The sequence below is a fragment of the Patella vulgata genome, chromosome 6 (genome assembly GCF_932274485.2).
Source record: "Patella vulgata chromosome 6, xgPatVulg1.2, whole genome shotgun sequence".
Lineage (NCBI taxonomy): Eukaryota > Metazoa > Mollusca > Gastropoda > Patellidae > Patella > Patella vulgata.
In genome coordinates, this window is record NC_065884.2 from 73522590 (window position 1) to 73537816 (window position 15227).

Sequence of the window (15227 nt, forward strand, 5' to 3'; positions counted from 1 at the left end):
AGTTTGTGTCGAGTGGACCTTAAACCGCAACTCTCTCTCCCCCTCTCTCTCTCTCTCTCCCCCCTCTCTCTCTCTCTCTCTCCCCCTCTCTCCCCCTCTCTCTCTCCCCCCCCTCTCTCTCTCTCTCTCTCTCTCGTCCCATAAGCGACTTGGGTCAAATATATTTAAAACGTGTAAGTATATTGTAATAGCCGGATAGTTGTTGCGAAGTGCCTCCATAATAGTTCGAGCTTCAAGGCCCTTTAATATGTAGGTCCGCCATTTTATCCGCCATGTGAAAGTATTTGAAAACTAAAGGATAACCAGTTCGTGAGATAACGAGATTACGAGAACTAATCTCCAATCCCTAATCCCTAGAGCATGACCCGCGAATTATCCACCCAGAAAGGTTGGGGGTTTCCTATTACATCAACCCAGTAAGGTATGATTAATTTATAAGCGATATATTTTTGATCCGGTATTAAAACAGTTCGCAGCGGGCACCTTATTGACAAAATATCAAATAACACGATACTATGGATTATAATATGATACGTCATCCTATATCTGTTATAAATATTATAACACGTCATATTTAATTTCCGGTGTACGTGACAAAAACTAAAGTGCACTCGGCTACATCTCAAATTCTGAAGTATGGCATACATAAATAACGTGTTCACTTTCAGCCTAAATTATAATATTCCTAGGTTACTGAAATTCGCACTTGACCAATATCGTTACACACTTTTACGAATTGCCGCCATTTCCGATCTATCTATTGTTGGGATATAACGCGAATTTGAGAAACGCCATTAAAGCTTTACAATTAAACTTTGTATCGCGGACAGTTCATCAAAGTTACTCCTCGTGGCGCATTTGGAACTGGTATTGTTCGAGACAGTGGGGACGGAAGTTTGTAGATTGACAAAGAGTATTGCTGCTCTTATTCATTTTACAGTTTTACATAAAGCGTTTAGATGTTAACTGTACTTTAAAACCCCATTAAAACACGTGAAACAGCAGCTATCTCGCCCGTACATATTAAACACATGCTATCTCACCCGTACATGTTAAACATACATTATGCAAGAGCTAAATCGGCCTCTTGCACGTCTTTCTTTAGGCCTGAAATATTATCTAAATTATTAATTAGACATTAATTAACTTATCCAGACCATAATCAACTCTCGATGGTATCGCTAGCCTGCGATAGTTTGGAGCGAGTGGACGTTAAGTCCCATTTCTCTCTCTCTCTCTCTCTCTCTCTCTCTCTCTCTCTTTAAATGAAAATGAAATGAAATGGGGTTTAACGTCCAACTGTTCTGCTCCAATGCTGGGCTAATGAAGACGGGCATACGCCATACAGTGTGCTATGAGGGAAATTTTGCCCGGGCAGCGGCACTATCGCCTACTCTTATATCGAATTCCAACTGCCAAGGGATCTTTTACGTGCATTCTAATGTATACACAGGACCTCGGTTTTTTGTCTCATCCGAAGGACTAGACAGCTGTCCTTGTCAGGCCCTCCGTCCTGCATCACTGACAAGGGCTCTATCTTTAAATAATCAATCAGTACATATTAGCGTGGATTAAACCGCCAGATATTTTAGCGAAAAACGACGCATCATCACTTTAATGATTTATAAAATCAACATGTAAATAAATTCCACGGAATGACTAATTTTAAAATAAATAAGTAAATACATTCTAACCATTTTTGTCAAGTAGTTTTCACTTGCTGTACATTCATACATCAGAGACTTGATGTACATTCATACATCAGAGACTTGATGTACATTCATACATCAGAGACTCGTTTCAATATGAAGAGTGTTACAATGTAAGGTGGAATAACGATATTCGATACAATAAAATAAAAGATATTATCTATTTCTTGATAGTTTTATTATCTTAATCAAACGTCGTTCAATAATCCATGGGAGTACGTATTTACTGTTTATTGAACTACGCTAGCCTGGAGGTCGGGTGTTCCATCCCTGCATTGGCCTAGAAAGTTCATCCCGATTTTCCGGCTTGGTTTCCCCTTGTCAGTGATGCAGAACGGAGGGTCTGACAAGGGCAGCTGTCTAGTCCTTCGGATGAGACGAAAAACCGAGGTCCCGTGTATATATTGGAATGCACGTAAAAGATCCCTTGGCAGTTGGAATTCGATATAAGAGTAGGCGATAGTGCCGCTGCCCGGGCAAAATTTCCCTCATAGCACACTGTATGGCGTATGTCCGTCTTCATTAGCCCAGTATAGGAGCAGAACAGTAGGACGTTAAACCCCATTTCATTTCATTTTATTGAACTGTGAGCAAGGAAATCGCTGACTGTGTTAATCTGAGTATAATTTAGTGTGAATTAAAAATGGAGAGAGAGAGAGAGAAAGAAATGGGGTTTAAATTCCACTCGACACAAACAAGGTCATTTCGGGACTAACATATGGTTCAATTTTATTTCCATAATTCACTTGCGCGTAAGGGTCTTTAGAAGTTTAGCAGTGGGAGGAAACCGGGGGGGGGGGGGGGCGAGAAACCCCACGAGTTTGGACAGGCGACCCTACACCTTGTCACGTACAATCGGAGAATCGAAACCACGCCAGTTGACTCTCCCTATCTCTCTCTCCTATCTCTCTCTCTCTCTCACTCACTCTCTCTCTCTCTCCCTCTCTCTCTCTCCTCTCTCTCTCTCTCTCTCTGTCCAAAAGATGCAAATAGCGATAAGCGATTAAATATCTCCCACTGGTTTCAGGATATAACTCATATTATCGTTCATGTGTAAGTGATATCGCAATAATTACACATCGCATTAAATACTTGTTTTACATCAACACCATTAACATCCTGGCCTTGTGGTCATTTGTTTCTCGTGTGTCAATGATGAAATCTACCTGATAAGTTTGTCAGAGTAGAAAATGAAATGAAATGAAATGAAATGGGGTTTAACTCCCTGCTGTTCTGCTCTGACTGGGTTAATATAGATGGGCATACGGTAAATTGGATCTTTTACGATTATATGTTGTCATTACTCCAGCGTTAAGTGGGACCCACGCCGAAAAATCCCTATGAACTTTCTCGGCCAACGATGGGATCGAACACCAGACCTCCTGATTAGCGAATCAACGTCTTACTCGCTGAGCCACCACGTTTGTCAAAGTAGACCTCTAATTAAAGATGCATTATATATGTTATTGTTAGAGCTAAATTTCGAAGGTCTTTTGTCGGATTCCAAATGTTATTAAATTACTATTTAGAAATTTATGCTCATGTTAAAGGACAATATTGGTGTCAGTCATTATCACATATATGATAGAACTAATTAAACACGTCCCAAATATAATTTTAACAAAGAGATCATTGGGGGGGGGGGGGCTGCTGTGGTTCTTTCCAGACTGTAAGAGCACATGAACTCTAGATCAGGGGGTTTATTTTGAGTGACCCCCAAAGTTTTAAAATATAACTGCTGGGAACGCGTTTTGCGAGCATTTCAGAAGAAACTGCTATAAGGCAATTCCCTCTCAGCACAAGGAAACCCAAAATCAGTCGCGATCCCACGGTCCCATGGCAGCTGGGCGACCCTATTGATAGTATCAAACGACCCCACATTTGGGAACCTGGGCCCTATATTTGAACTGATATTTGTAATGCAGAACTTGCCATACTAATTGCAGTTTCCTGTATTATGGTTACATAAGAAATGGTTTAAGATAAGACAGTTTGCTGGGTTTTAACTATTAGAAAACACAAAGTGAAGTATAAATATTAAAGTCAATTGACGTCCAGAAGCAAGTCGAAATAGAAGAGCACCGTGAGTGACGAATACATTAGTGCCATGTGCTGTTTAGTGTCACCCACAGTGTCACGATGTCACCGGGGACTGTCACATTCCTTTATTTGGCCCATTCACACAAATATATGTAAAATATATTCTTGACTGTTTAAATGAGTTGTTTACTGATAATCATTTCACTAAACTGCCCACATCTCCGGGTTTCTCGATCCTTATATGTATGTAGAAATTATAGGAGCTAAATCTCTTATTCTTTGGGAGGGGGGGGGGATGGCCGAATGGTTATCGCCTGTGCGTTATATCATAAGGTCTGTTATTGAGTCAACTAGCGTGGTTGTACGTGACAAGGAGTAGGGTCGCCTGTCCAACCTCGTAAGTCTTCTCTGGGTCCTAAAGACCCCTACGCGTAAGTGAAATATTGAAATAAAATTCAACCATATGTTAGTCCCGAAATGACCTATTTTGTGTCGAGTGGACGTTAAACATCTCTCTCTCTCTCTTCGTGGGCACCTAGACATGGACACAAATGGGTCGCAACGCATATGATAATGTACCACGAATGTATATAAACTGATTTACATTCAATCGTTTCTGTTTTTACTGTAATTTTTAATCAGTTATGTTCGGCGAAATATGGAAAGAGTGCTATGGTTATTCCAGTCTACACTGATAATATTCTGCTGCCGGGTATGTTTAGCCTTGTTCATCGAGTAGCTTCATTACAAATGGCACTCGAAAGCATTCTGACACGCGATTCGTGTGCTAATTTTAAAATGTTCTTTTGTCGTAAATATTAGATATCAAAAGTCCATCTGTTCACGGTAAGATAACAGCATCAATACTGATTTAAATTGACAAGTTAACTGTGGGTGACATTGAGTTAGAGACTTGCTTCCTTTAAATTATGCCCTTGAAGGAAATTGTATAAAACTATAACGTGTCATATTACTGTATCTATCTATACAGTGATTTGTGACATCAGTCAAGTCCTCGTAAATACCAGACAGGGATAGCATCTTAATGTCATTACTTATATAGTGCAGCACGAACTGGTTCTTGTCACTGTTGTTATTGGGAGCGGTAAACACAGAAATATTGACATGTTCACTGACCTCGTGGCTCGGTATACATTAAGACATCTTGTTTAATTTTTTTTTTGTTTTTAGTGTAAAGTATAGAAGGATATTTGGCGCCGGACATGATTGATTTTTGTTTGATAATTTAATTATATGTAGGATTACGTTTGATGTGGTTTGTGAGGGTATGGGGGTCAGGGTATGGGTTGTGTATATCCTATTGATAATATTGTATCTCATAAGTTCGTAAATGAATTGAAGTTTGATATAAAGGAGATAAATCGCTTATATTTGGGACCTAGAAATTGACACAAATGGGTCGCATCGAATATAATAATGTAATATAAATATATATAAACTGATTTACATTCTACATTCAATCGTTTCCGTTTTTTACTCTAATTTCAAATCCGTTATGTTCGGCGAAATACGCCAGAAGTCTCAATCGAATGGCAATCTCTAGCTTCTGGTTATTCCAGTCTACACCGATAGTGTTTATTGCGCATGCCCTCCAGATAAGAATATGTCGTCACCGTTTGACATGACTTGTGGAATATGTCTAGCCTCGTTCTTCGAGTCTCTTGTTACAAATGGTGCTGAAACGCATTATGGTACACGATTCGTGTACCAATGGTAAAATGTTTATTTTGTCTTGAATATTGGATATCAGAAGCCCATGTTTTCCCGGTAAGATCACAACATCAATGTTGATTTAAATTGACAATTAATTCGTGTTTTCAATGTCGAAGACTTTGGATGATAAGTTAGAGACTTAGCTACATCAATGTTGATTTAAATTGACAATTAATTCGTGTTTTCAATGTCGAAGACTTTGGATGATAAGTTAGAGACTTATCTACATCAATGTTGATTTCAATTGACAATTAATTCGTGTTTTCAATGTCGAAGACTTTGGATGATAAGTTAGAGACTTAGCTACATCAATGTTGATTTAAATTGACAATTAATTCGTGTTTTCAATGTCGAAGACCATGGATGATATTGAGTTAGAGACGTAGCTACTTTAATGTCCTACTTGTCTTCACCAGCTGGGCTAAATGGAACGATCACACGCCGTGCGGTGTGGGCTAGATCTATTTGACAAAGCCAAACACATATTTCCCTAAGGTCACGAGATATACACAGGGTTAGAGTACATGACTGTTGCCGAGGATTGTGGGTTAGTGTTAATGTAAGGCGTAGGGCTAGGGTGGGTTAGAGTTAGCGCTAGCCCTGTTTACATCTCGTGACCTTGGGGAAATAGTGCGCCTGACCGTGTCAAAAAGATTTAAACGTGCGGTGTGCTATAATGGATATTTTTTCCGGAAATGCCCCGCACTATTTTCCCCTCTTATGCGAGAAAGGAGCTTGAAAACCCCCCTAAAGAGTTGCCAGTGAAATGAAATGAAATGGGGTTTAACGTCCTACTGTTCTGCTCCGAACTGGGCTAATGAAGACGGGCATACGCCATACAGTGTGGTATGAGGGACATTTTGCCCGGACAGCGACACTACGGCCTACTCTTATATCCAATTCCAACTGCAAGCCAATGTGTACGCGGGACCTCGGTTTTTCGTTTAATCCGAACGACTAGACAGCTGACCTAGACAGCTGACCTGCATCACTGACGAGGGCGAACCACGCCGGAAATGCTGGATGAACTTTCTCGGCCAATGGAGGGATCGAACACTCAACCTCCAGACTAGCGAGCCAGCGTCTTACCCACTTAGCCACCGTGGATCCCCGACTGCCAGTGAGAAATTAACTGTCTACAGCTGCTGGATTTTCCGACGTGATTCTACTTTGTCAGTGATGCAGGACGGAGGGCCGGCCTGACAGGGACAGCTGTCTAGTCGTTCGGATGGGACGAAAAACCGAGGTCCCGTGTACATATTGGCGTGCACGTAAAAAGATCCCTTGGCAGTTGGAATTCGATATAAGAGTAGTCCGTAGCGCATCTGCCCGGGCAAAATTTCCCTCATAGCACACTGTATGGCGTATGCCCGTCTTCATTAGCCCAGTTTAGGAGCAGAACAGTAGGACGTTAAACCCCATTTCATTTCATTTCATTTCATTTCAGCTGCTGGAATACTACTAAATCTAGAACACAGATTGTTTACAATTTATTTTCCAAAAAGCTATAATATTTTGGTAATTTACGAATCATACGACAATGATTTAATTGGTTGTAGAAAAAACTACACTCTTCTTATCACGACAATATTTAATTGTTTTTAATTGAATTTTAATTACACTTACTCTTTTTTGGCATAAGTTAAAATTATGAGGCTGAATATGATTAAGTAAACATGGACCGAATGAGTGAATATTCACCCGAAAATATTCACACAGAAACTTATAATTGCATATTCTAAAAATAAAAATCTGAGCCCTGTTTCTCGAAATTTTAACTAAAGATAAAATCCAATTTTGATTGGCTAAGCACTAAAATCAATCTAATATTATCCAATCAAATTACTAAAATTTGGATTTTATCTTAGTTAAAATTTCGTGAAACAGGCCCCTGACCCGCCCTGAACGATATCCTAGTGCACAGTAAATTAGATTAAATAAGACCAGTCTCCACCCTACACAAAAACAAACCATATATCAAATCCTATCCCTAATCATTAGTGAATAAAATCAACTAGATATAAGAATCCCTAGCCCTAACCCGGTGATGTGGAACAAACACGATTATTTTTTTAAGAAAAAATCCAATTCGTAGTAGGAAACACACTAATGTGGCTCTCCCCCGAGAGCCTCAAATTTATTCTTTTTCTTCTTCAGAAACAAAAATACCAGAATACCAGAAGTACCATCCAAGGAAGACCATCAGCGCCACCAACACCAAAAACAGTGAAATCACTTTTGTAAATTAATCTAATGTATTGTATGTATTTTTAATAAAACTAGGAAATATCGCGAACTAACTTTTCATCATCCTAGGTCAGTGCTTATGTGGAGACTTAACCTCTCCCCCAAATTCTTAAAACCTGGAGCTAGCCCCAATGCTTACCCTAACCCTAACCTACAATCTCGTCAACAATCACGTGCCCTAAACTTAGTTACATTTCAACGACCGTGACAAAAATTGAGCTGGCCTTAACAAATAGATTTAGCCCTGAATCTATCGTTACCTGGTAAGTGAAGATGGACAAAGATAACTAATTATCAGAAAATGACCTTTATAGTTATGTAACTTGTTTTGTTTCCATCTTCGCTTACCAGTAAATTGATCACACAATTTGAATGCTATAATAGATGACGTCGGGTAATCTTATTAAGCGGTTTTGGTAGATAACAGAATCACTCAGTGCCAATCAAAGCGACAGTTGTTATTTGGAGACATCACATTGTATTTTTGTTTCGTTTCACTTGGAGAAATGCGAGTCCAAAATTTACGTCGACCGTCAAATATAACGTGACCAACATGGCTGCCGCTGAAAGAAATCTAAACGACCCGACCTTTGGTCTGCCCGATTTGTCGTGTTTGACTGAGACTGAACGGATGCAAGTCATAGCCGTCATGCAACGAGCAAAGGTGGGTGTGTTTGTTTATGGTCCGATGAACGGAAGTGATTTATTGAAGTAAATATTCACCTATTTGCTGACAAAATTCAGTGTATTTTATCATTTTTTGTCATTTCCTTCACAGCTAGTGAGCTACGCCCACTGTTTACTGTTTAGGTAAATAGCAGATGAATTCAATGAGTGGAAATAGAATTTGATTTAATGATATTAGTCATACCATGGAGCAGATAGAAATCTAGATGCATTGGTCTAATATTCTTGATTTGACAGGTCATCAAATATTTTCTGTTTGTTTATTTGAGGTTAACCGTTAATAATCTCAGCCATATTTGGAAACAGTATAGGCTATATTTATTATTCATGACAAATTGTCTGGTGGATATTTATAAATATAAAATGAAAACCTCAATGTGTCTAAACCAAGAAATTATAAGGCTGTACTCTTCACATTTAACATAAAAACATGAGATGGGATTTAACAACAATAACATCCTATGACCTATGCCATACAGTGTGCTATGATTATGACTGAGGGAAATTTTGCCAGTACAGCGGTGCCATGGCCTACTCTTTTATTGAATACTAACTGCCAACTTGTAAAGAGATCTTTTACGGGCATGTTATAATGTGTTCACATGACCTCGGTTATTCGTCCCATCTGAATGACTACCAGTCTTTCCTTGCCAGGCCCTCTGTCCTGCACCACAGACATGGGAGGAAGCATGCTGGAAAATCCTAATGAACTGTCATGGCCAACACCGGGATCAATTGTCATATACGGATTAGCAAGCCAGTGTCTTACTCATTGCGGTACCGCAGATCCCTTTCACAGGGTGTCTAATGATAAGGGGGTTGGATGGCCGAATGGTTAGCATGTGTGCGCTGTATCATAAGGTCTGTCATTGAGTCAGCTTGTGTTGTTTTGATTCCCCGGTTGTACGTGACGAGTAGGGTCGCCTTTCCAACCTCGTGGATTTTCTCCGGGTCCTCCGGTTTTCTCCCACTGCTAAAGACCCCTAAGCATAAGCGAATTATTGAAATAAAGTTGAACCATGTGTTAGTCCCAAAATGACCAGGTTTGTATTGAGTGGATGTTAAACTCCATTTCTCTTTCTCAGCTGACTGATAACTGTTGTCCTTTGACCCTCTGTTTCAATTAACAATCATTATGAAATGTATCTAGATACTGCTCTTCCCCTACCTCCGTTCTACAGGTATTTTGAAGTCGTTACCTTCTCTTTGTCAGCGTATTCTTCTTTGTTCACCAGAAGAAATCATTTCTCGCCACATCTGACATAAAGTTATAATAATTCAACCCTATTTTCAAGTGCTAAAGACCCCTACGCGCAAGCGAATTATTGAAATAAAATTGAAACATATGTTAATCCCGAAATGACCTAGTTTGTGTTGAGTGGACATTAAACCCCGTTTTTTTCTTTCTCTCTCTTGCATTTTCCAAAAATTTTAATCATTTCTTTTCCTTACTTGGCAGGAATTTGAATTTGAGGAAGAAAAGAAAATGATGTCACCAAGGTAAAATTATTTGTTCAGTCATCAGCTTGCATGTTATTTTAATGTTATTTTATTTTAAATTCTAATTTTATGACATTTGATTTGAGCGATGGATACATTCTCCTGCTGGCCAATTTAACAACAAATCAAAGGTGACAAGAGTCTTGTAAGGTTGACATCATTTGTTTGGAGCCATGGTGGCTCAGTGAGTAAGATGTTGGCTCAGTAACCAGGAACGGGGGGGGGGGGGGGATGGCTGCATGGTTAGCACGCGCACGCTGTATCATAAAGTCTGTCATTGAGTCAACTGGGGTGGTTTTGATTCCACGGTTGTACGTGACAAGGAGTAGGGTCTCCTGTCCATCCTCATGGGTTTTATCCGTGTCCTCCGGTTTCTGCCCACTGCTAGGGGGGTTGGGTGTCTGAATGGTTAGCGTGTGCGCGCTGTATCATAAAGTCTGTCATTGAGTCGACTGGCGTGGTTTCGAATCCCTGGTTGTACGTGGCAAGGAGTAGGGTCGCCTGTCCAACCTCGTGCTGCTAAAGACCCCTACGCACAAGCGAATTATGAAAATAAAATTGAACAATATGTTAGTCCCGAAATGACCTAGTTTGTGTCGAGTGGACGTTACCCCCCTCTCTCTCCCCTCTCTCTCTCTCTCTCTGTCCACTGCTAAAGACCCATACACACAAGCAAATTAATGAAATAAAATTGAACCATATGTTAGTCCTGAAATGACCTAGTCTGTGTAGAGTGAACGTTAAGCCCCATTTCTCTCTCTCACTAAACAGGAGGTCTGGGGTTCCCCTTGTCCGTGGGTTCAGGACAGAGGGCGTAACAAGGACAGTGTCGGATGCAATGGAAAACCATTGTCCTGTTTACACATTGACATGCTCGCAAGAGAAACAGTTGGAATTTGAAATTAAAAGAAACAGTGTCGTCGCTGTCCGGGCAAAATTTCCCTCATAGCAAACTGTATGGTGTCGCAGTCGCAGCAGAAAACTAGGACCATAATCCCATTTTCATTTCTTTTATATTCTGTAGTTTTTCTGTTGTGTTTTTGAATTATATTTTTAGAAAATTATAATTCTGGCAGCTACATTGTAGTAAAGTTGTGTGTTCTGAATCCTATTCCAACATAATTCGTGAAAAAAGCCTTCCAATCATCTTGCCGATCTTGCCTTTTATGGGAAATATTATCAATTTTTATTTGACAGAGCCTCAATTTGACTGTTGTGATATATTGTAAATAAATAAAACTTTATTATGACATGAAACCAATCGAAGTCCTGTTGTTATGTATTATCAATAAATATAACATTATGACAGGGATCCAATCGAAGGCCTGTTGTAATGTATTATCAATAAATATAACATTATGACAGGGATCCAATCGAAGGCCTGTTGTTACATGTATTGTAAATAACTATAACTTTGTTATGATATGAAACCAATGGAAGGCCTATTGTGATATATTTTAATTAGATATAGTAATTATTATTACAGGAAACCAATGGAAGGTCTATTGTTGTGTATTATAACGTTATTATTACAGGAAACCAATGGAAGGCCTATTGAGTAAATATACAAATGTTATGAAAGGTTGGCAGTTTCGTTGGTTTGTTTTAGACACTGAGTCAGGATTATTGGAATATTTTGAGGTATTGTTGACTTAACTTGACAATTAATGATAATAATATAATTGCTTAAAGCGGTGGACACACTAGCCGAATCGTTCGGTCAAATCAATGGGCACTGAATTTCATTCTGCCGAATGGGAAACACACTAGGCGAAACCTTTGCCCGATTCACCAGTTGATTGCATCATCATTCACGTCACATGATTAAACATGTCGGCGACCATGTCTTTAAACAATCATGTGACTTCTCGATATGAGTGGATGTTGAGTGTTGATTGGCTAATAAATTCTACAACCGGGCGAATGCTTTGTCAAAGCAGACAGTAGGTGAATATATCAAATATTCAGCCGAATGAAAGAGGACACATTAGGGTGTAATTTTGGCACTGATTGATTGGGTCGAATCATTTGACTAGTGTGTCCATCGTTTAACAGTAATCAATCCGATTAAAACACAGATCCTATTTCGTTTTGTTTATTACTTGAACCAAGTTCTCTACAATAGGGTTGTTTATTGACAGATAATACGCTGTTAACGCAAAGCCTTAAACTCTTCCGATTCTAGCTGGGATATTAACAGGCCAACTAGCTATAGTACAGTAGGTGTTCCCCTATAAACTCTGATTCTATCTGGGATATTACCAGGTCACCTAGCTATAGTACAGTAGGTGTTCCCCCATAAACTTACCCTATTACCAGGCCACCCTGCTGTAGGTGTTCCCCCATAAACTTCTGCTATTCCATGCACGGTCTTGACGGTAATGAGTGCTCATATTTTAAAGCAATGTTAAATAAAGTCACTTGTGAGATTGGTGTCTGTGAAGACGATGCCTTAATAATTTTATGGTCGATCTGCCTTAAGTTTACATGTACACATAAGATAAAGAGTATCAATGGTTTATTTAACATAAACTTGACTGAGGGAAGAAGGTAACTACATGTATTTCCAAACAATATATTATCAGATCAATCCATGGAAGAAAAATGTAGTTGTCTCCCTTGGATGTATAAAATACCAGCAATAAACATGAAATATGACTGTCTGTATATGATTTAATCTGTTTAATTTACAGAAAGAAGAATATAAAAAACAACGACCAAGAGGTTCCATTCATCTTGCAGTAAGTTTTTTCTTCTTGAAATATATTTTGTGTTATTGTCAGCCCCACCCCAACAAAATCGACCCCCCCTCCAACCAGATCCACCCCCACCCTACCAAGATCCACCCCACCCTACCAAGATCCACCCCACCTTACCAAGATCCACCCCAACAAGATACACCCACCACCCCAAATGTCTTACCAGTTTAAACCACTCCCACCCTACCCACCATCAGGATCAGTCCTTAAAAATGATCCCCACCTTCCCCACCAACAGGATCCAATTGTTTTGATTCAATACTTGTTCAGGAAAGGAGTAGGGAGAAGGGAGTAGGAAGTAGAGGGAGTAGGGAGTAGGGATTAGGGAGTAGTATTACATGAAAATGAACAGGAGGTAGATAAATAAGAAATCTTAGGAGATTAAAGGGAATTTATATAAAGGTGTTCGTTTTGTAGTGAAGACATATCCTCCGCGTGACAAGAAGAAGGGTCGCCTGTCCAACCTCGTGGGATTTCTCAGCATCCTCCAGTTTTTTCTCTCTGCTAAAGTAAAAAAAAACTGGAAATTAAATTGAACCATGTGTTAGTCCCAAAATGATCTAGTTTGTGTTAAGTGGATGTTAAACCTCATTCGTTTTTTCTCATATCCTCCTACAAATGCCAACAGAAAAGCATGAGTACATCCGTTGTATTAATGAAGGTATTTATCTCAATTCATTGTTATATAAATTCAGTTGTATTCTTGAATTATCCACTGTAATGATATATCATGTAAATCTTGGAGTGTAGTATACATTAACAGCTTACTATTGTCTTCTGTATAAAGTGGCAGGTGGCTGAATGATCCAAGATGTGTGATTTAGATCATAAGGTCTGTCATTGAGTCAAGTAGGGTGGTTTCGATTCCCAGCTTGTACGTGACAACGTGGTTTCCTCCTGGTCCTTCAGTTTCCTCCCATTAATACCAATACCCCCACCCACAAGCGAAGTATTGAAATAAAATTGACCCATATGTTAGTCCTAAAATGACCTAGTTTGTGTTGAGTGGACGTAGAACCACATTTCCTTCTCTGTGATTGTCATCTCTTTTACATGTGTTTATTGATTATAAACTCATTGATTACTGCACGTTCATATTTCTCCTGTTAAAGAGAGATAACTCCAGTAGTTAGTGTCTTCTGTAGAGGTTGGACCAGTAGATTCAATTAATATCAAGTACCTTTGTTTCAGGCGTCAGTAATCTCCCCTACTGATGAAGATTCCCAGACTTTTACTGTCAATGCAGCTAATGGCGATGTCTACAGACTACGAGGTAAGCATTTACGTCATAGTAATATATTGAGGAGGTTTCTCAGTCATCAACAGGATCAAGTCAGCATCTTACTCACTTAAAGGACAATATTGGTGTCAGTCATAATTACATATGTGATAGAACTGGTTAAATACATACCAAATATAACTTTAACACAGAGATCATTGCTACCGGAGATGTGTAACAAGCATGTGAAAAAACGGGAAGTGACGCCAAACATGACAAACACGAGTTGTCCTTCTATATATCTGACTGAAGTAACAAGCGATAACAGACACACGACGGTGTCTCACAATTCAAAAATAGAATTGGCTGTCACTAGATAAGGGAAAACGAGGAAAATAGAAAAATCCTGTGCATTCCCCCATTTTTATTCATTCTGTTCTTAATAAAAACATGGTAATGCACAGACCTTTTCTAATTTGTTCGTTATCTTTTATCTAATGACAGCCAATTCTTTTTTTGAATTGTCAGATATCCTCTCACCATCTCATATAATAACTTTTCATCTTCAACTGAATTATCAGTGAAATGAAATTCGATCACGTGTCTGTTATTGCTTCAATCAGCTATATAGTAGGATAACTCGTGTTTGTCATGTTTGTCGTCACTTCCCATTTATTCAAGTGTTTGTTACACATCTCCCGTAGCAATAATCTCTGTGTTAAAGTTATATTTGGGATGTACTTAACCAGTTCTATCACATATTTTATAATGACTGACACCAATATTGTCCTTTAACCAAACTGGCGCCCAAAAGGGATTTACCAGATATGAATCACGATGGAGACTGAGAAAGAGCTTTTCATTTTGAGTTCTTACTTCTCTGGGTAAAAATTTTGAGTTCTTACTTCTCTGGGTAAAGATTTTGAGTTCTTACTTCTCTGGGTAAAAATTTTGAGTTCTTACTTCTCTGGGTAAAGATTTTGAGTTCTTACTTCTCTGGGTAAAGATTTTGAGTTCTTACTTCTCTGGGTAAAGATTTTGAGTTCTTACTTCTCTGGGTAAAGATTTTGAGTTCTTACTTCTCTGGGTAAAGATTTTGAGTTCTTACTTCTCTGGGTAAAGATTTTGAGTTCTTACTTCTCTGGGTAAAGATTTTGAGTTCTTACTTCTCTGGGTAAAGATTTTGAGTTCTTACTTCTCTGGGTAAAGATTTTGAGTTCTTACTTCTCTGGGTAAAGATTTTGGGAGTTGAGGAGAGAAAGAGTAACATTGTCTTTGTAACAAATTGATGGGACAAGGAAATCTACTGGTAAAGTGTGAATTTTAACAATT

At 39.0% G+C, this 15227-nt stretch overlaps 1 long non-coding RNA gene across 1 annotated transcript; it reads left to right on the top strand.

Moving 5' to 3' along the window:
* Positions 1-8295: 8295 nt before the first annotated feature.
* On the top strand, positions 8296-11417 carry LOC130013176 (uncharacterized). The gene is made up of 3 exons (XR_008788530.1): positions 8296-8394; positions 9877-9917; positions 11404-11417. It is a non-coding gene; the product is annotated as an uncharacterized LOC130013176 (long non-coding RNA).
* The last annotated feature ends 3810 nt before the right edge of the window (positions 11418-15227 follow it).